This window comes from Balaenoptera acutorostrata, chromosome 21, assembly GCF_949987535.1.
Source record: "Balaenoptera acutorostrata chromosome 21, mBalAcu1.1, whole genome shotgun sequence".
NCBI lineage: Eukaryota > Metazoa > Chordata > Mammalia > Artiodactyla > Balaenopteridae > Balaenoptera > Balaenoptera acutorostrata.
In genome coordinates this window covers 4,888,779-4,911,975 of record NC_080084.1, presented here as the reverse complement: position 1 = coordinate 4,911,975, position 23,197 = coordinate 4,888,779, and the positions used below count along the sequence as shown (strand labels likewise).

The window sequence follows — 23,197 nt, the reverse complement described above, 5'->3', positions numbered from 1 at the left end:
CCAACTCTGACCAAGAAGGAGCAAGAAGCTTTTCCAAGAGCTAGAAATGCTCTGTCGGCACAAGAATGCATGCAGCCCCCTGAGTGAGAATTACAAATTGGAAGCTAATAGAAGACCCGAGATTTTCAGTTCCTGACATGTGAAGTTCTGAGTATAATACTCAGGATTGCAATACCTCACTTTTCTGGAATCCCGGGGGTACAGAGGGTCAGTCACAGAAGCCTCCAGATAAAGGAGGGCTTAGTGTTAATATAAATACAATTTTAAAATAGTTTGTAAAATGCGAATCCGGAAGACAGTGCTGCCTCAACCGACCCCACTCCTCAAATCTGATCTTTTCCTTGATGACTCAGGATTACAAACTTCGTACAGTACAAGGCACAGCTCCTGAGCATATTCAGGAACGTGGGCCGTCTCCTCTGCTGACAGCGAGCCTGGCAGGTGATGCTTGGACTTGCGCTGGGCTGCACCGCACGTCGGGGGCTCCCTCCTACCACCTCTGGCCTCCCCACTTCCCATCTCCTACCCTTGAAGCCTGTGACGCTTCAACTCTGCTATGAGCGAAACAAAGACATTAGAGAACTTTGGTAGAGCCTGGTCTAAAATGATAATAGATAATCACTTCTGGACAATCCTGGAGATCTCCTCTCCTTTAAGAATGCAGGGTTTAGAGTCTATGACATCATTTTTGGCTACTTTAAGGTAAACTTTCCTCTCTTCCCAGGTAATCTGAAGCTACTGAACCTTTTAAAATTAAAAAAATTCTGCAGTGACTTTATATTTTACAAAGCATGTTCCAAAGACATAAAAAATGATGATAAAGTCGCTCGTTTAGAACATGCATAATTCTAACTTAAGCAAATGGTGATTCTATAGGCCAATATCTCCATTTAATACAAATAAGCCTGAGGTAGAACCCATGAAGGAACTAGCAGCAGAGCCAAGATAAAAATTCAAAAAGTACTAGTGGAAGACACGAGACCCTGCTTCAACGTGTCAGAAACAGGGAACATGCTGTAAAAGCAGCACATCGTTTGGGTATTTGCCAGGCAGAATAATGAGGAGTTAGAACACACCTCCTGATGAACTTAATTTCCTTTTCCCTACCAAAAAGCTTACATAAAAAGAATGAAAATCATGTGCTGCCATGTACAGAAATGGAATCTGATATACAACCTGATTTCTGGGACATTTAGCAGAAATATCCTATCTTTACCCAAATACGTTGTCTTTATCCAAAGACTGCCCAGCTGGTATTATTCCTCCTGTAATGTCATTCCTAATAACAACTTTCACCTGTTTAACACCTTATACTTTACAGCAGTAGCACAGGTTATCTCATTTGGGTTCTCAACTTGACAACTGTGTGAGGGGGTCGAGGTGAGTGGGGATTGTAGAACCCCCTCTTCGTAGGCAGCAGAAGTCAGTTCGGGAGGTGACGGCAGAGCCGCATTCAAATCCTCACTTTGAGCCACACCGCAAACCACGCAGTTTCCTCATACTGTTCCCAGCACTCTCATGTCGGGACAGAGTGAAGAGTACAGAGCCATGCCTCCACAGGGTCAGGATGAACAACACAGGGGGCACGTGAGGAAGCTGGCAGGGACCCCTAGCACTCAGGGCCCCTGGGTGCTCTGACCCAACCCTACCAACCTGAACTCAGTCCCACTTCTTCCCAGCACCACCGTCCCCTTCAGTCAGGCCTGTGTCTTCATTCCCTAGGACTGCAGCTCTCACTCAACCTGCACGCGCAACACATGCTTGCCCGCTTGCCGAGGCTCTCCTGAATGGTCCCCGCTGGTGTCCTCCCGCCGGGCACTCTCTTGCTGCACCCCGATCCTTGCTTTCACCATTCAGGGTTCAGCTGAAATGTTACCTTTTCCAAGGGACCTGCTCTGGCCACCCTCCTAAAACAGCCCCTCCCCCTACCCCAGTCATTCTCCATCATGACTGCCATCTCCTGTCTGCAGGGCATCCCTGGCTGTCTGAAGTCCTCCGCGTCGCACAGCCTAAACAGCATCTGCAGAGAGCAGGAGCTCAATGACTACTTGTCAAATAAACTCCTTAAATATACAGGAAGTTTCCCTTCTCTATTGTATTTCATGTCATTTTCTTTTTAAGAAAATTCAGCATAATTTTTTTTCTGAAAAATGACTACAGTTAATGCAAAATGAACTTCTTTCCTAAAGGTAAAATAGAGCATGCAGTGAATTTTAAGTTTCCTTCCCACACTAGTTTCCCAGTCCCTTTGCCCAGAAACAAGCAATATTGCCAGATTCCTATGCATCCTTCCAGACAGTCCATCCATGGACACTGTGTGTATGTGTGAGTGTGTGTATGTATCCTGTTTCTTCTTATGGGCTATAAATGAAAGCATGATATATATTCTTTCTGTTTCTTGTTTTTCCTTACCATCAAGATCATTCTACTTTAGCACACATAAATCTACCTCACTCTGATTCATCGCTACACAGTATTCCAGCATACAGATGTATCAGGGTCTTATTACTGGACATGTAGTTTGCAGTCCTTTGCTCCATAAATAAGGATGCGGTGAATATGCCTGTAATGTAGCACACCTTAAATAACATTTAAACAATATGGTTTTCCAATTGTTTTCTGAATATGTCTAATTTTCCTCCCCTTACGTTTACATCACCCACAGTTGTGGTGTTAGGTACATATGCAGTTCACAACTAGATTCAATATTTAATGATGGCCCCGTCCTGCCCCACCCTGCTCTGAGAAGGCTTGACCGTTTTTAGACATCAGCCAGCCTGTGCAGAGGAGCCTGCTTGCTATAAAATAGAGGCAGGCCTCCTGGAGAGCAGCAGCTGTTTAAGGTACAAAATAACTTTTCATAAAAGCTTTAGCAGAAAATAAAGGTGACTTCCATATCAAGTAGAAATTGTAGGAGAAATTTAATTACGCAAATTAACTGGAAGGCTGGGAATCCATACTTCACCTTCTGATGCTTTCTCTTACTGAAGATACTATTTGGTACACAAGCCCTAACAAGTTTCTAAAAAGTGTCCCAGTTAATGGTCAAAAGAAAAACTCTTCAAACCTCTCAAAAGGCAGAGCCCCAGAGAACTGAACCCCATCGAATACATTGCTCGCGTGTGCCTACCAGGTGCCAGGTGCCAGGGATACGCACAGCACCAACACCATAAGGCCCTAACGTGCAGCTGGCACACGGTTGGGGGTGGGAGGCGGGGTCAGCAGGGAATTCTGCCACAATTACAATGGTGAGTACCTTCTGGATACCCATGAACTAAAGACTTGCAGAACTCCAGTGAGATAGTTGGGGGGACGACAGTGGCTTCTAGGTAGGTGCGTCCTTCCTCTTTATAAAGCTGGGACGAAGTGAGAGAGTGGCATGGACTTATATACACTACCAAATGTAGAATAGATAGCTAGTGGGAAGCAGCCGCATAGCACAGGGAGATCAGCTCGGTGCTTTGTGACCACCTAGAGGGGTGGGATAGGGAGGGTGGGAGGGAGACGCAAGAGGGAGGGGATATGGGGATATATGTATATGTATAGCTGATTCACTTTGTTATACAGCAGAAACTAACACACCATTGTAAAGCAATTATACTCTAATAAAGATGTTAAAAAAAAAAAAAAAAACCACTGTGGAACCATTAGCAGAAAAGGCTGAAGACGGAGTTAAGCACTCTGGAGAGAAGCCAAAGCGGTAATGAATTCTAAATATCAACTGTCCAGAGGTACAATTAAAACAGTAGGGGAGGGAAGAGAGGCGTGAGATGCAAGAGGAAACCAGCTTCAGTTTATTTTCAAAACAGAATGATGGCCGTAAAAGGATCTCATGGCTCTCCTAGGTTCTTTAGGTCACACTGGCTTGTATGGAACAGAGTAAAGTGAGCGAATATGACCTGGGAGTCAGAGTCACATGGCCCGTCTTCAAGAGGCTGGTGCTACTGTCACAAAGGTGCTAATAAATGATTTCTTTTCTAGGCCGTTCATTTGCACTTAATCTCATTGGGAGAGCTGGAAGGAACCTTAGAAATAATCACCTTCAGTCTCTTCATTTTACAGATGAAGATTCCTGAGACCCAAGAAACATGAAGTGGCTTGTCCAGAGCCTCATAACTAAGTGACAGAACTGAGACTTGCATCCAGGTTTCCTAATTTCCAATAGAAGCTGTTTTTCTCCTGTGCTATTTGCTTCTTGAAGCTAAACATTCCACAACCACATATCTTTTCACACTGCATTAAGGCTTAAAATGGTTACCTTGAAATCCAATATGAGGAGACTGACTGCAGAAGTGAATGGAGGCCAGCCACTCATGTAATAACTGCAGAGAGGAGGTTTGAAAAACCAACTCTGCCAACAGCTTAGGAACAGTCTGGGGGGCCAGAAAAATGTGTGGAAGCTTCCTGCCCCTAACATGGCAGGAGTGAGGTAGGCATCGTTCCATTCTCTGGGTACTATTCCTTTCCATATAGCAACATGATCACAAAATTATTCAACCTTCCAGAGAACAATATCTACTTTACCACAGTCATTGAGAGTACATACAAACAACAAATGGTTTTAAATAATAAAAAGAGATAAATTAGATAAAAAGTAACTCCCTGCTTTTTTCCTGTCTTCTTCCAGGCTTTCCCGGCTGATCCTTTTCTAATCTGAGGATCAATTTTGAACCCCAGCAGAGGGTGGCAGCCATCTAGTGCTCCACATGGCAGGACTAGATCCTAATCCCCAGGTGGTCCAGCCACATGACAGCTCATGCAGGCTCCCCTACCTCTGTTCTGTGATAAGAGTCTGAGCCAGAACCCTGTTGCCACGTGTCACCAATCTACCACCTTAATGGATTAGACACCTCACAGACTACTTCCCAAAACAGAACTCATACAGCTTCTCTCAGAATACATACTGGACCTGCTCTCTGGTCCCTTAACCTTCAATCCCAGCCTGAGGAGCTAGTTTCACAACCCATTCCCTTTGTCCACTAATCCTTTTCATAAAGGTCTGATAAGGCTTATCTTTACCCATCTCAGGTGGACACAAAAGTGAAAAGTTTTGTCTAGCCATGGGGCTAAAGATTTCCTTCATTCATAAGTCATTATCTGAAATGTAAACTAAGCCCAATTTTAATGAACAATCACTGTCTTTGGTAATTGGCAGTTGAAGGTCAAAGTTGCCTGTGACTGGTTCAACCCACGAGGCTGCGCTGCTTCCCTCCAGGGGCCCTCAGCCTTGCCTGTATATTCACAGGCTTTAGTTCCATCTGTTCCTTAAACACACAAAGGAACAGGATGGGGAAAAAATCTTTAAATAGAACCTTCTTACATTTAAAATTAAATAACATTCTTGCTGGGGGGAGGGGGGAGCGGGGGGGAGAAACCACCCTGTAAGCATGAAATAGTTCCAAACTTGAAAAAAACATTATTTATCCCTCATAAACCAAATCCAGTCATGTAAGACATTTAGACAAGAGTCATATATTAGACTTGCTATTTAGAAGCCCAGAAACACAGAAGGAAACTGCATCTTTGTGTTCATGAGACATAATTCTGTGCAACTGACACTGCCACATTCAGCTCAGACCTTTTCAAACCATCACATGGAAAAGCAACACAGAACTTTATCTTGAAGTCACTAGACCTTCTGGAGGGGCAGAAAACCTCTCATGTACCACTAAGACACTAAAACCTTCTGTGCCGGAAGAAGGTCCTCTTCATTCTATCCCAAAGTACATACAAAATGCAGATACAGAAGTGGTATCATTTCAGAGCTCCCAGAGCTGTTCTTCTAGCTGTTGGAGGAGGTCATCAAGAGGACACGTCCACCGGTTGACCCTGGAGCCGGACCTAGGCACCCAGCCCCCGCCCTCGGAATGTGTGTTCCGCTTGCCTTCCCTGTGCTAGGAGCTGCCCAAGGACGCGGCCTTGAGACAGTAAGGTGGTGTTGGGACCATCTGGACGGCCTACCTGACTGGAACCCAGTTAAGGCTGCTTATAAACTTTAAGACCCTGGGGGCAGGTGCAGAGATTCGCTGTGTCTCAGATGCCCAAGACAAGCCTCGTAAATTCCCTTGTGTATTAAACCTGCCACCTACCAGTCCAGAATGACTGCCTCTTTCTTCGGTCTCTCCTTGCCCTCCTCATATGGGGCCAGGTTGTGAACCAACACCAGTGAGTAAACCAGTAATTACAGATGGGATGGTAAGTGCTGAGAAAATATTTTGTTCCAGAAGCCAATCCAATAAACCCGCCCATAATAATCTCATTTAGTGTCAATTCAACAAATATCCCCTAAGTGCCTAAGTCATGCCAGGCACACTGTCCAGAAGGAAATAAAACGGTCAGATATCGCTGCCCTCGTGGAGCTTCACGCCAAAGACAAATTATTCCCTAAGCAAGAAACGATGCCAATTACAGTACATGACTGTACTTGCATTTTTTCCAAAAAAAGATGATTTGTACAGAGAGAGCACCAGTTTTTGCTGCCTCACTTTCATTTATCAGAAAGTCCTCTAAACCCACAAATTTTCATTTTCCATTTCTTTGATTAGTTCACTTGGTAGTCTGGGTCACTTATCAGTTTCTATCTGTACTTAATAATTTCAAATCATATTTATAATTTCACCAAAAATGGTCACCACTTGGTGTTATGTAAGAGTAACTATAAGGTCTATAGTGCAGAAGACAAAACACCTGTTTAATTCTGTTCACCACTATGATTTCCCTCGTTTGTCATGTCAGGCACTAAGAACAGAATATTAAATAAAACCAGACAGATTCCTGCTCCCACTGAGCTTACACTGAGATAGACATCAACTAAAGAACCATTCACTGAAAATAATCAAATAATCACACAAGCAAATGTAAAACAGTAATGTGCCACTATGAGGTACTCTGTGTCTCCACGGGTTCTGACCTAGTCAAAAAAAAAAAAAAATTAAACAAACAAAACCAATAGATTTCTACTTAATACTCTCTGCCTCATCCAAATTTCGATGTGGCCAAGACTGTAACGGTGGCTTCACCAAGGTTAACAGCATTTAAGGTGGCAGAAAAGTGCAATGGTTCTGAGCCAAACAGACCTGTGCTTACATCTTGGCTTTGTCATTGACTGAATGTATGACTTTGGGTAAGTTAAATTTTCTAAATCTCAATGAAAAATGGGGGAAACATGACTCAATGGACATTTGTTGATTTCACGCTACTCACCAAGAACTTCCTACTTTAGGGGAAACTCCCACTGTGTGCTGGAGTGGGGGACAAATAGTCCCTGTCCCTGTAAGTTAGCAGCGAAGGCCATGTGACCTAAGCCAGCCACTTGATGCTGCCAAGGGAGTGACACAGACACAGGGTCAGAGCATCCCTGTTGCAGGAGTGGTGGCAGCTATAGGGTCCTCACCACACCTTTCCCATGGAAGCCACTTGGCATTTCCTCTGCTGTCAACCTTCCTTGGTGGGAATCTATTTTCCTACTATGATTCTTAAATAGCCTCCCCCTGCAGTTTGTGAGCTACCTGATGACTTTCCAATAAATTCCTTTACCCTTCAGTTATCCAGGGTCAGTTTCCATTTATTTTGTAGCCAAGAATCCTGGCTATAAGAAATGACATTATTGGAGACAGTGGAGAGGAAACACAGATGAAGCACTTAGCATAGCATCTTATATGTAAGTGGCATATTTGTGATAATTGGGTAGTAAAGCTAGATCCCGATATGCTATAAGACTTGTGATTTTGAGATCTGAAAATACTCCTGTCCAAGTTTCATGAAACAAACAATAAAGTAGCTCAAGTTAGAGCTTCACTTCAGTAACAAAGATTAAGATGATCCTGGTTCCTATTTAAGCCTGAGTGGCCAAATATAAATAATCATCAATAAAACATTCATGTTTCCTGTGCCTTAAACATCTATTCATCACTCCTACCCCAACCCCACTCCACGCAGCCGTGTGCACAATGCAAATTAATTAGAAAGTGAGGTTCCTTCTCTAGATGAAATCTTTCCTTTCTTACTTAGATAATAAATTAAAATTACTCTGATAAATGAAATGGTTTTCAACTTAGCAGTGCTCATTCAAGGGATCCTCAGTGCTGGCCAAGTATGTGCTAGAAATTTATAGTAGCATTTTTATGGGGGATGCTAACTATTAGATGTTAAAAACAGTCCAATACACATTTTTATGCAAGAGGAACCAATAAATGGAAACACAGAATCTCAGGCAAATAGCATGCAAAAGGGATCAGAGCTAGGCTTTCAATTCTCAAATTTTCTAGGGACAAAACCACTACTAAGAAGACTAAAAATCTCTAGCAGAAGGAAAAAACCTCCTTACAAAGAAGAGCAACAACCAAGGGCTGATGAGAGCTAGTATGACAGTGAGATTGAGATCCCAGCTTGGGTTGACAATCTAAAGTAAATCTTAATGTCTCTTAGAGGAAGCTGCAGACACACAGTCACTGACACCTGACAGCCCCAAATAAGCATGGCAGACAGGAAAGTGCAAGCGTGAGGTAAAAAAGGAAGACGTCAACAGCGTCTTTCACGCCTCCTGCTCTAATATGTTAGAAACACAACTGGGTAAGATATCAAATACCTTAAAAACACACTATTAGTCCCCTTCCACGTACTTTAGAAGACCCAGAGGGATTTCACAGAACTAATGGGCAACTTCTGTCTATTCTCTTGTAGGGGGCATTTTTACTAAGTAATCATTGATATGTACAAAATAACATATAAACTACATAAAACACATTTTGTATACATACAAACCACACAAAAATACATAAAAACATAAAAGTAATGTTCATGCAACATATTAAACTAATAATAATACAAAGTAAACACCCTTCAAACCGCCACCCCCAATATGTGAAATAGAATATAACAGGGCCATTAAAGCTTCCTGGGGTCCCATTCCACCTGTTTTGCTCTTCCTCCATCTAAACGCTCTGGAAAACAATTTGGCATTACCTTGTAAAGTAGAATTTGTCACCTTATGACCTGGCAGTTCTTCTCCCAGGACTATACTCTAGAAAAACTCTTACATATATGCTCCAGGAGATGAGTTCAAAAACTGTCATTGTTTGTATCAGGAAAGCATGGGAAACCCTTCAAATGGTTAAATTAATTATGGTAACTTCGTACAACACAACAGCATATCTTCCTATTGTGAGGGAAAGGGTAAGGAACATTCCTGGTTGACACTGTGCTGGGCTGCTCAGAGGGCCCCTCAGGAAGGAAGGATCCATCAGCCTCAGCTGTCAGCCCCTTTGAGAGCTGCCCAGAACTGAGGAAAGCCACCTGGCCCGAGTGAACTGCCCCAGGAGACGACCTGCTGGCGAGAATGGGTGGATGGCTCCCTGGTTCCCCTCACGCACTGCAGGACAGCTCTGAAGGGACACCTCTCTGCTTCAGACCTCTGCCGAGGCAGCGGAGGCCTCCGGGGAGACTGCATCACAGCCCAGCTTCTTTTCCTCTCTCCTCCAAAGTGCACCCCACCTCTCCCGGGTACCATCTGGAGACCACTCCCCAACATACTCCCTATGAGTTAATAAGTAACTCAGAGTTTGCTGCCCAGGGATCTTTACTCAGGCCCTCACTTACCTCACTTACCTTACTCTTGTAATCCTTAGGATAAGCCCTACTAGGTAAATACTGTTCATCTCACTTTAGAGATGGGTTTCAGAGAAGTTAGCTAAATTGCCTAAAGTCATTCAGCTGAAATCAGGACTTGAATCAATGTTGACTCTACTAGTTTCCTAAAAGCTATGCTCTTACTATTACTCTGTGGGGCCTGAGCTTAGCTTGTCTTTGTATACATTCCTAGAAGCAAAGAGAAGTGCATTTCTTTTTTTTTTTTTAATTATTAGCACCTTTAATTATTATTTATTTATTTATTTTTATTTTTTTTGGCTGTGTTGGGTCTTCGTTTCTGTGCGAGGGCTTCCTCTAGCTGCGGCAAGCGGGGGCCACTCTTCATCGCGGTGTGTGGGCCTCTCACTATCATGGCCTCTCTTGTTGTGGAGCACAGGCTCCAGACGCGCAGGCTCAGTAGTTGTGGCTCATGGGCCTAGTTGCTCCGCGGCATGTGGGATCTTCCCAGACCAGGGCTCGAACCCGTGTCCCCTGCATTGGCAGGCAGATTCTCAACCACTGCGCCACCAGGGAAGCCCCAAGTGCATTTCTTTTAAAGTATTCTTTGATTCAAGTCCTAATTGTAACTTTCTCTCAGAATTATCAAGGTTTTACAATATATCACAGCATATATTTATTTTACTATATATTTATATATTTATTTATCTTACTATATATTTACATTTTACTATATAGTTATGTAAAATACTATATATTTACCATATATTACAGTATAAATATATTTTACTATATATTACAGTAATACAGCATCACAGTCGCTCACCAAGTCATGATGAGTCTACTGGTTTACAAACGTAAGGTTAAATAAGAAATATTTAATTTTTATTGAGCTAGCTCTGAGAAATCTGGCTCCACCACCTTTAATCATTCTGACCAGGATAAGGGAGAGCTGCTCAGCCTCAAATCACACCATCGTTAGTCATGGGGGAAAGTTTAGGGCAGTACTGTCCAAAAGAAATGTAATGAAAGGCGCATATATAATTTAAATTTTTCTAGTAACCTTATTAAAATGAGTAAAAAGAAAACCGGTGAAATTAACTTTAATAACATATTTTAGTTAACCCGACATTATCTAAAACATTATCATTTCAACATGTATAAAATTTGTAATAAATAAAAATCCTTTTTGTATACTAGGTCTTTGAAATCTGGTGTGTGTTTTACACTCACAAGCATCTCAGTTTTGACTCATCACGTACTGAGTACTCAGCACAGGTACAGAAGGAAGAGTTGGAAACAAAGGGCTAAGGATGAGCTTTGAGAATTTCCAGTATTTCTACTCTCCACTCCTTTCCAGGCAACAATAAAAGTACTTGACATTCAGTAAGACTTGTCATAAAAAATTTTCTCTCAAATTTTAAGCCTGTCTCCTTGATGATCTATTTAAACAAGAGAAAATTTTCATTTATTTATATTACTGAGGTCTGAGGTCCATGATGGACCAAGACATCATTTCTTTGCCATCAGCAGACTTGGGAACATTTTGTCATCTCATAGTATTAGCATTATTAAAAAAAAAAAAAAAACCCTCTTAAATGGAGGGTTCCAAGAAAGAAACAAGGTACCTTCTCTCTTCCTTCATCTTAAAATCCCCAGAATGTCCCAAAGCTCTGCCTCTGATGGTCTGAATAACCTCCAGCAAGTCTCAATTTTTTAGGGACCTGCATTCCTCATCTATGAAGTATGGGTGTTGAATGAGAAATCTCTATAGTTCCTTCCAGAACCAACATTTTGTGACTACATGTCAGAGTGTGATGAACAAACTGTCTTCTGAAAAGCAACCCAAAATTCATTTCATTGTTGTACTGCTTTTTCCTGAGAAAAAGTTGCACATTATTTACCTATCAGTGTTAAACTAAATATTGGTCCCCAAAGTCTACATCCTAATCCCTGGATTAGGAGATTTTTATGTTCCTCTGTAAATATGTTACCTTACGTGGCAAAAGAGAATTAGAAGGTGTGATTATGTTAAGGACTTTGAGGTGGGGAGACTACCCTGGGTTATCTTGGTGGGCACAGTGGAACCACAAGTGTTCTTAGAGAGATGTAGGAGGTCAGAGTCATAGGACATGTAACAACAGAAGCAGAGCTTACCACATTTGTATTTTTTTAAGACACTAAATTTATGGTAATTTGTTACAGCAGCAACAGGAAGCTAATACACCTAATATATCATGTTAGTATCATCCCAGATGGTGTGTCATGTGCCTTCTTTATTAGGAGTAGATGTACTGATTTCTAACTAATCTTCCTATTTCATTAGGGTTGAAAGGTTTTATGTTGGTTCTTATATGTGAGAACAATAACAGTATATAAGTTTCAATAAAAATAGCACTTCCTCTTTCTGGAAAATATGCAGAAATATTAAAATTTTAAATTACCATTAATGAAGATAGCAAGTCTATATTAAAACCAAGGCATCTAAGAGCATCTGAAGATCCACTCCCCAACCCCCCAAAAAAATCTCACTCAAACAGGCTCCTCAGGAAATAGATAAAAAGATTATCTGGTACAGCAGAGATATCCTGTTGTCAATCAAAATCCCTTTTCTTCTCCATGGTACAGGGTTGTTGCTGGGAAGATCCAAAGACTGTTCCCAGCCCCATCTGCAGCTAGACGCCTGCCAACAGAGTGTGAGTGATGGAACCTATGCCACCTGCAGTCCAGGTCCTTCAAGAACCACTGCCCCCTCCATGCTCCTTCTCCTTTTACAAGCCAGACACAGAACAATTAAGATGTCTCTGGGGATGATGAAGGCACAGAATGCAAAGAGGCTGCTATGTTTCTGTGGAGAACCTACTCACCAGGAATGTGTGCCTCGGACAACTGGATAGGCAAGAAATACATCTCTATTGTGTCTGAGCCACGATGCAACTTGGGATCATTTACTATAGCAATTTAGCCCACTCAGATTGATACATCTATTTACATTTAAGAAAGGAGACCCAACATTTGGTTGCTGAGTTTACTTCCATGGTGACAAATTCACGGTATGTGGTAAAAATTGTAGCTTTGTGTGTAGTGAACTGACTAATCTTCTACTCACTGGGTCAATTACTCTATATGAAGGACAGTTTCCTCAGAAAATGTTTGCTGAGATGTTTATAATTCCTGGTAAAGATTTAAGGTAGTGTCAGTACTACTGGGCAATATATGATTACAAGAGAAAAATAAAAGGAATTCAAACTGTGAAAGGTAAATTTATCATAAACTTTTGGATAGGCATACTGAGATATAGAATGGTTGTGCGGTAAGACAGGGAAAAAGTGATATGTGGTGTATTTTAATTATTTCCATTACTTAAATCAAGTTCATTAGGGTTCTTCCCAGTACTACAGATCGCACAAATTGTAAGGAGACCTTAAAAAACAAAAATCAAGCTATAGATTTTGCTCTAGTTCCCTCCTTTCTTTACTAAGCCCATTGGCAAATGGTTAACTTTTCCTACTTATTTCTAAGAATAAAATTTTCCCCACAGGCAGTTAATCAACAACCAGATTCCTGGAAAACTGTGATAATGTGAGGCTTCCTCACTTGCAAGGGCATTGGATGGAATCTTGCTTGAGTCAAATGTGCTTCATTTTCCTAGGCCAAGAATTAGAGAAATGGGACCTGAAATCAACCACCATCTTTCTGGGCTCTCATATTAACATTAAACATAATATATCTGGGCTTCCCTGGGGGTGCAGTGTTTGAGAATCCACCTGCCAATGCAGGGGACACAGGTTCGCGCCCTGGTCCAGGAAGACCCCACATGCCGCGGAGCAACTAAGCCCGTGCACCACAAATACTGAGCCTGCGCTCTAGAGCCTGCAAGCCACAACTACTGAGCCCAGGTGCCACAACTCCTGAAGCCCACGTGCCTAGAGCCTCTGCTCCTCAACAAGAAAAGCCACCACAATGAGAAGCCTGTGCACTGCAATGAGGAGTAACCCACGCTCGCCACAACTAGAGAAATCCCACGTGCAGCAACAAAGACCCAGCGCAGCCAAACATAAATTAATTATTTTTTTTAAAAAGAAAATTGTACATAATATATCTTCTAAACACAAAAAACAGGGGGGACCTTCAAGACGGCAGAGGAGTAAGACATAGAGATCACCTTCCTCCCCACAAATACATCAAAAATACATCTACATGGGGAACAACTCCTACAGAACGCCTACTGAATGCTGGCAGAAGACCTCAGACTTCCCAAAAGGCAAGAAACTCCCCACGTACCTGGGTAGGGCAAAAGAAAAAAGAACAAACAGAGACAAAAGAATAGTGACGGGACCTGAACCTCTGGGAGGGAGCTGTGAAGGAGGAAAAGTTTCCACGCGCTAGGGGGCCCCTTCACTGGTGGAAAAAGGGGGGTGGGCGGGGGGGAAGCTTCAGAGCCACAGAGGAGAGCGCAGCAACAGGGGTGCAGAGGGCAAAGCAGAGAGATTCCCGCACAGAGGATCGGTGCCGACCAGCACTCACCAGCCCGAGAGGCTTGTCTGCTCACCCGCCGGGGTGGGCGGGGGCTGGGAGCTGAGGCTTGGGTTTCAGAGGTCAGATCCCAGGGAGAGGACTGGGGTTGGCCGTGGGAACACAGCCTGAAGGGGGCTAGTGCGCCACAGCTAAATGGGAGGGAGTCCGAGAAAAAGTCTGGACCTGCCTAAGAGGCAAGAGACCATTGTTTCTGGGAGCGGGAGGAGAGGGGATTCTTTCCCCGACTGCCCATAGAAGGGAAAGCACCATCTAAACCAGCTCCAGAGACGGGCATGAGCCATGGCTATCAGGTCGGACCCCGGAGATGGGCATGAAGCGCTAACACTGCTGCTGCAGCCACCAAGAAGCCTGTGTGCAAGCACACATCACTATCCATAACCACCCCGGGAGCCTGTACAGCCCGCCACTGCCAGGGTCCCGTGATCCAAGGACAACTTCCCCGGGAGAACACACGGCATGCCTCAGGATGTTGCAACGTCACGCCGGCCACTGACACCACAGGCTCGCCCTGCATTCCAATTATAACTACTGTACCCCTCCCTCCCCCTGGCATGAGTGAGCCAGAGCCCCCAATCAGCCGCTGCTTTAACCCAACCCTGTCTGGGTGGGAACAGAAACCTGAGGGCAACCTACACACAGAGGTCAGGGCAAAACCAAAGTTGAACCCCAAGAGGCGTGCAAACAAATAAGAGAAAGGGAAACTTCTCTGTGCAGACTCAGGAGCAGTGGATTAAATCCCCACAATCAACTTGATGTACCCTGCAGCTGTGGAATACCTGAATAGTAAAAGAATCATAACAAACTGAGGCAATGGACTTTGGGAGCAACCGTAGACTTAGGGTTTGCTGTCTGTGACTGACTTGTTTCTGATTTTTATGTTTATCTTAGTATACTTTTTAGTGCTTCTTATCACTGGTGGATTTGTTTCTTGGTTTGGTTGCTCTCTTCCTTTTTTTTCTTGTATTACTTTTTAATTTTTTTATTTAAATAACTTAAAAATTTTTATTTTAATTATTTTATTTTATTTCATTTTTTAATTGTTTTTTCTTTCTTTTTTTCTCCCTTTTCTTCTGAGCTGTGGGGCTGAGAGGCTCTGGGTGCTCCGGCCTGATGTCAGGTCTGAGCCTCTAAGGTGGGAGAGCCAAGTTCAGAACACTGGACCACCAGAGACCCCCCAGCCCCATGTACTATCAATCAGCAAGAGCTCACCCAGAGATCTCCGTCTCAACACTAAGACCCAACTCCACCCAATGGCCAGAAAGCTCCAGTGCTGGATGTCCCATGCCAAACAACTAGCAAGACAGGAACACAACCCCATCCATTAGCAGAGAGGCTGCCTAAAATCATACTAACTTCACAGACACTCCAAAACACACTACCACATGCAGCCCTGCCAACCAGAAAGACAAGATGCAGCCCCACCCACCAGAACACAGGCACCAGTCCCCTCCACCAGGAAGCCTACACAACCCAGTGAACCAACCTTACCCACTGGGGGCAGACACCAAAAAAAAAAACGGGAACTACAAACCTGCAGCCTGCGAAACAGAGACCCCAAACACAGTAAGTTAAGCAAAATGAGAAGACAGAGGAATATGAAAGAGATGAAGGAGCAAGGTTAAAACGCACCAGACCAAACAAATGAAGAGGAAATAGGCAGTCTACCTGAAAAAGAATTCAGAGTAATGATAGTAAAGATGATCCAAAATCTTGGAAATAGAATGGAGAAAATACAAGACACATTTAACAAGGACCTACAAAAATTAAAGAGCAAACAAACAGTGATGAACAACACAATACATGAAATTAAAAATTCTCTAGAAGGAATCAATAGCAGAATAACTGAGGCAGTAGAATGGATAAGTGGCCTGGAAGATAAAATAGTGGAAATAATTACCACAGAGCATAATAAAGAAAAAAGAATGAAAAGAATTAAAGACAGTCTCAGAGACCTCTGGGACAACAATAAACACAACAATCGAATTACAGGGGTCCCAGAAGAAGAAGAGAAAAAGAAAGGAACTGAGAAAATAATTGAAGAGATTATAGTTGAAAACTTCCCTAACATGGGAAAGGAACTAGTCAATCAAGCCCAGGAAGCACAGAGAGTCCCATACAGGACAAATCCAAGGAGAAACACACCAAGACACATAGTAATCAAACTGACAAAAATTAAATACAAAGAAAAAATATTAAAAGCAGCAAGGGAAAAGCAACAAACAACATACAAGGGAATCCCCATAAGGTAAACAGCTGATCCTTCAGCAGAAACTCCACAAGCCAGAAGGGAGTAGCAGGACATATTTAAAGTGATGAAAGGGAAAAACCTACAACCAAGATTATTCTACCCAGCAAGGATCTCATTCAGATTCGACAGAGAAATTAAAACCTTTAAGGACAAGCAAAAGTTAAGAGAATTCAGCACCACCAAACCAGCTGTACAACAAATGCTAAAGGAACTTCTCTAGGCAGGAAACACAAGAGGAGGAAAAGACCCACAATAACAAACCCAAAACAATTAAGAAAATGGTAATAGGAACATACATATTGATCACTACCTGAAATGTAAATGGATGAAATGCTCCCACCAAAAGACATAGACTGGCTGAATAGATACAAAAACAAGACCCGTATATATGCTGTCTAAAAGAGACCCACTTCAGACCTAGGGACACATACAGACTGAAAGTGAGGGGATGGAAAAAGATATTCCATGCAAATGGAAATCAAAAGAGCTGGAGTAGCAATTCTCATATTAGACAAGATAGACTTTAAAATAAAGACTCTTACAAGAGACAAAGAAGGACACTACATAACGATCAAGGGATCAATCCAAGAAGAAGATATAACAATTGTAAATAGTTAGGCACCCAACACAGGAGCACCTCAATACATAGGCAAATGCTAACAGCCATAAAAGGGGAAATCGACAGTAACACAAACATAGTAGGGAACTTTATCACCCCACTTTCACCAACGGACAGATCATCCAAAATGAAAATAAATAAGGAAACACAAGCTTTAAATGACACATTAAACAAGATGGACTTAATTGATATTTATAAGACATTCCATCCAAAAACAACAGAATACCCTTTCTTCTCAACTGCTCATGGAACATTCTCCAGGATAGAATATATCTTGTGTCACAAATCAAGCCTTGGTAAGTTAGAGAAAATTGAAATCATATCAAGTATCTTTTCCAACCACAATGCTATGAGACTACATATGAATCACAGGAAAAAATCTGTAAAAAATACAAACACATGGAGGCTAAACAATACACTACTAAATAACCAAGAGATCACTGAAGAAATCAAAGAGGACATCAAAAAATACCTAGAAACAAATGACAATGAAAACATGACGACCCAAAACCTATGGGATGCAGCAAAAGCAGTTCTAAGAGGGAAGTTTATAGCAATACAGTCCTACCTCAAGAAACAAGAAAAATCTCACATAAACAACCTAAACTTATACCTAAAGCAATTACAGAAAAAAGAGCAAAAAACCCCCAAAGTTAGCAGAAGGAAAGAAGTCATAAAGACCAATTCAGAAATAAATGAAAAAGAAATGAAGGAAACAATAGCAAAGATCAATAAAACTAAAAGCTGGTTCTTTGAGAAGATAAACAAAATTAATAAACCACTAGCCAGACACATCAAGAAAGAAAGGGAGAAGACTCAAATCAACAGAAGTAGAAATGAGTAAGGAGAAGTAACAACTGACACTGCACAAATACAAAGAATCATGAGAGATTACTACAAGCAATTCTATGCCAATAAAATGGACAACCTGGAAGAAATGGACAAATTCTTAGAAAAGCACAACCTTCCAAGACTGAACCAGAAAGAAACAGAAAATACGAACAGACCAATCACAAGCACTGAAACTGAGACTGTAATTAAAAATCTTCCAACAAACAAAGACCAAGACCAGATGGCTTCCCAGGCGAATTCTATCAAACATTAAGAAGAGCTAACACCTATCCTTCTCAAACTCTTCCAAAATATAGCAGAGGGAGGAACACCCCGAAACTCATTCTACAAGGCCATCATCACCTTGATACCAAAACCAGACAAAGATGTCACAAGAAAAGAAAACTACAGACCAATATCACTAATGAACATAGATGCAAAAATCCTCAACAAAATACTAGCAAACAGAATCCAACAACACATTAAAAGGATCATACACCATGATCAAGTGGGGTTTATCCCAGGAATGCAAGGATCCTTCAATATATGCAAATCAATCAATGTCATACACAATATTAACAAATTGAAGGAGAAAAACCATATGATCATCTCAATAGATGCAGAAAAAGCTTTCAACAAAATTCAACACTAATTTATGATAGAAACTCTCCAGAAAGTAGGCACAGACGGAACTTACCTCAACATAATAAAAGCCATATATGACAAACCCACAGCAAACATCATTCTCAATGGTGAAAAACTGAAACCATTTCCTCTAAAATCAGGAACAAGATAAGGATGACCACTCTCACCACTATTATTCAACATAGTTTTGGAAGTTTTAGCCACATCAATCAGAAAATAAAAGGAAATAAAAGGAATCTAAATCAGAAAAGAAGAAGTAAAGCTGTCACTGTTTCCAGATGGCATGATACTATACATAGAGAATCTGAAAGATGCTACCAGAAAACTACTAGAGCTAATCATTGAATTTGGTAAAGTAGCAGGATACAAAATTAATGCACAAAAATCTCTTGCACTGCTATACACTAATGGTGAAAAATCAGAAAGAGAAATTAAGGAAACACTCCCATTTACCACTGCAACAAAAAGAATAAAATACCTAGGAATAAACCTACCAAAGGAGACAAAAGACCTGTATGCAGAAAACTATAAGACACTGATGAAAAAATTAAAGATGATACACACAGATGGAGAGACATACCATGTTCTTGGAAAGGAAGAATCAACATTGTGTAAATGACTATACTACCCAAAGCAATCTACAGATTCCATGCAATCCCTATCAAACTACCAATGGCATTCTTCACATAACTAGTACAAAAACTTTCACAATTTGTATGGAAACACAAAAGACCCCGAATAGCCAGAGCAATTTTGAGAAAGAAAAACAGAGCTGGAGGAATCAGGCTCCCTGACTTCAGACTATACTACAAAGCTACAGTAATCAAGACAGTATGGTACTGGCACAAAAACAGAAATATAGATCTATGGAACAGGATAGAAAGCCCAGAGATAAACCCATGCAAATATGGTCACCTTATCTTTGATAAAGGAGGCAAGAATATACAATGGAGAAAAGACAGCCTCTTCAATAAGTGGTGCTGGGAAAACTGGACAGCTACATGTGAAAGAATGAAATTAGAACTCTTCCTAACACCATACACAAAAATAAACTCAAAGTGGATTAAAGACCTAAATGTAAGGCCAGACACTATAAAACTCTTAGAGGAAAACATAGGAAGAACACTCTTTGACATAAATCACAGCAAGATCTTTTTGATCCACCTCCTAGAGTAATGGAAATAAAAACAAAAATAAAGAAATGGGACCCAATGAAACTTAAAAGCTTTTGCACAGCAAAGGAAAACATAAACAAGACGAAGAGACAACCCTCAGAATGGGAGAAAATATTTGCCAATAAAGCAACTGACAAAGGATTAATCTCCAAAATATACAAGCAGCTCATGAAGCTCAGTATCAAAAAAACAAACAACCCAATCCAAAAATGGGCAGAAGACCTAAATAGACATTTCTCCAAAGAAGATATACAGATTGCCAACAAACACATGAAAGGATGCTCAACATCACTAATCATTAGAGAAATGCAAATCAAAACTACGATGAGGTATCACCTCACACCAGTCAGAATGGCCATCATCAAAAAGAGAGGGTGTGGAGAAAAGAGAACCCTTTCTGGAGAGGGTGTGGAGAGGGTGTGGAGAAAAGGGAACCCTCCTGCACTGTTGGTGGGAATGTAAATTGATACAGCCACTGTGGAGAACAGTATAGAGGTTCCTTAAAAAACTAAAAATAGAACTACCATACAACCCAGCAATCTCACTACTGGGCATATACCCTGAGAAAACCATAATTCAAAAAGAGTCATGTACCACAATGTTCATTGCAGCACTATTTACAATAGTCAGGACATGGAAGCAGGCTAAGTGTCCACTGACAGATGAATGGATAAAGAAGATGTGGCACATATATACAATGGAATATTACTCAGCCATAAAAAGAAATGAAATTGAGTTATCTGTAGTGAGGTGGATGGACCTAGAGTCTTTCATACAGAGTGAAGTAAGTCAGAAAGAGAAAAACAAATACCGTATGTGAACACATATATATGGAATCTAAAAAAAAAAAAAAAAAAGGTTCTGATGAACCTAGGGGCAGGACAGGAATAAAGACACAGACGTAGAGAATGGACTTGAGGACATGGGGAGGGGGAAGGGTAAGCTGGGACGAAGTGAGAGAGTGGCATGGACGTATATACACTACCATATGTAAAATAGATAGCTAGTGGGAAGCAGCCACATAGCACAGGGATATCACCTCGGTGCTTTGTGACCACCTAGAGGGGTGGGATAGGGAGGGTGGGAGGGAGACGCAAGAGGGAGGGGATATGAGGATATATGTATACATATAGCTGATTCACTTTGTTATACAGCAGAAACTAACAGAACATTGGAAAGTAATTATACTCCAATAAAGATGTTAAAAAAATTAAAAATGAAAACATAAAAACAAAAAACAGAATGCAGCAACTCTCCGTGTTTCCCTTTGGAAACAGATTTCTTAATTTAAGCACTTAATTAGATATAATATAAAAGGTAACTAAAATCCAAGAATTCATTATAGGCTGTTAGAAGTATGAATATTTTATAGATTCTCATGGATGAGTCATCAAAAGAGTATATATTTACATTAATAATAGGGAACATGCTGTAGTTTCTAGAGCATGGTTGTTTTCTTTTTTTTTTTTTAAGGATTTTCTTATTTATTTATTTATTTATTTATTTATTTTTGGCTGTGTTGGGTCTTCGGTTCATGCGAGGGCTTTCTCCAGTTGCGGCAAGCGGGGGCCACTCTTCATCGCGGTGCGGGGACCGCTCTTCATCGCGGTGCGCGGGCCTTTCTCTATCGCGGCCCCTCCCGTCGCGGGGCACAGGCTCCAGACGCGCAGGCTCAGCAATTGTGGCTCACGGGCCCAGCAGCTCCGTGGCATGTGGGATCTTCCCAGACCAGGGCTCGAACCCGTGTCCCCTGCATTAGCAGGCAGATTCTCAACCACTGCGCCACCAGGGAAGCCCCCGGTTGTTTTCTTTTAGATCAAGCTCTTAAAGATATAAAACACCTCATAAACAGTATGAACATTGCTTAAAGGCTATATCCCACACTTATCACCTTAAACCTTTCTGCTACACTTGTGAAAATCAGCAGTTTGCTTTGGAAGCTAACCATCAGCAGAAGCACAGCTTGGTCATTTAGCCTTCCCCCTGCAGGCCTGAAAGACGGAATGACAGCTTCTAGGTCTGTAATTATATCAATAGATATAATTATATATATTATATATATATTTATATATATAAATATATATTATACAAATAGTTACCTGTTTATAAACTATCTGAACTCTGGAGCATAAAGACTTAAAGAAACTTCATTGTATAAAAAAGAATGTTTTTTTTAAAAATTGGGGTGTTGTTGCTTCACAGTGTTGTGTTAGTTTCTGCTGTAGAGAAAAGCGAATGAGCTATACGTATACATATATCCAAAGGCTCATTTCCCCATCAAAAAACAAACGAAAAAAAAACAGAAACAGACTAGATACATAATACGATGCAGAAAAGGCAGTTTCATTTTTATTTAAGCGGAAAACAAGGCCAAAAAGTTAAATAATTTTCCCGAGACACCAAAACAAGGGCATGAACAGGATCAGAAGCTGCTTGCCTTTTCTGTCTTTCCCTCTGCCTACGTCTGAGGAAACAGTAGAACAGAAAGGGTGCTGGACTGAGACTCAGAACACCTGAGTGAAGCTGCAGCAATGCCACCATCCTGTTGCACAACCTTGCAGAGCCCCTTCATGTCCCCAGGCCTCAGTTTGCTCCCCTGTACAGAAGTAGGAGCTCTAAGGTCCTTGCAGGTTTCAAGTTCTACAATTTCATAAAATTACATTTTATCTTAAATACTGTAACTAAGAAGATTTTTTGCTCAGAGGAAATGATACATACCTTGAGTTGTCATAAGTAATTTCAATAACAAAGCAAGGTTCATTCAGCTTGCTATAAATTTTAAACCCATATACAGTAACTTATTTTAACAAGCTCCTATGTGAAGACTGTAACTTAAAACCTAGCATATAGCAAGGAACCTCCTTCACAGGACAAAACAGAATCATAATGATTATCAGTATAGTTGATCATTTATATTACAGTCCAGTTAAACCAAATATATGTGTGCTAATGTCATCACCATGTAAGTTAAGTCTTTTACTGTAGGAAGACCAAAAAAGTGGATTCCAAACAGAGCACAACAAATAAATTTCAAGATGTTTAAAAGGGTATACACATCTATCTGTCAAGGTGAATTTTCTTCAAATGCACTGGGTTTATTTGGCAATGTTTAGTGTTTGTCTTTAAGTGGATATTTACTCTTAGAGTGGAATTATTCACCAGTTGCATGACCTTTTACAATAGCACAGCCAACAGCTTTCCCAAGGGTGTAAAAATCTTCTTACAAAGTAGAAACTTATAACCAATATTTCATCTCAATCTTTTTCCATCTAACCAAAAAACAATCACGAAAATGTCTTGAATGTGAAACACTATGTTCACAGGACCACTTATGGCACGTAGGACTTTCTGCCTACAAATTATAAGAAAATTATGTGAAAGAACTGAAAATAAAAGCAAAAACAAACTCTTTAAGATCCCATTCGTTCTAACATTTTATTTCCCGAGGCAGAATATTTCCCAGGAATCCTGCGGTTGATTTCCAGTACTCGGAGTGGCACGTACCGCTGCCAGGCATTGTGCTACCTATCACTCATCCATCTGCAGAGGAAGCTG

General features: G+C 41.2%; 1 protein-coding gene across 9 annotated transcripts in view; it reads right to left on the bottom strand.

The window, feature by feature from the left end:
• The window catches only part of PSD3 (pleckstrin and Sec7 domain containing 3), a 551,931-nt gene that overhangs the window by 186,926 nt on the left and 341,808 nt on the right, over positions 1 to 23,197 (bottom strand). The gene's annotated exons all lie outside the window — the stretch shown is intronic.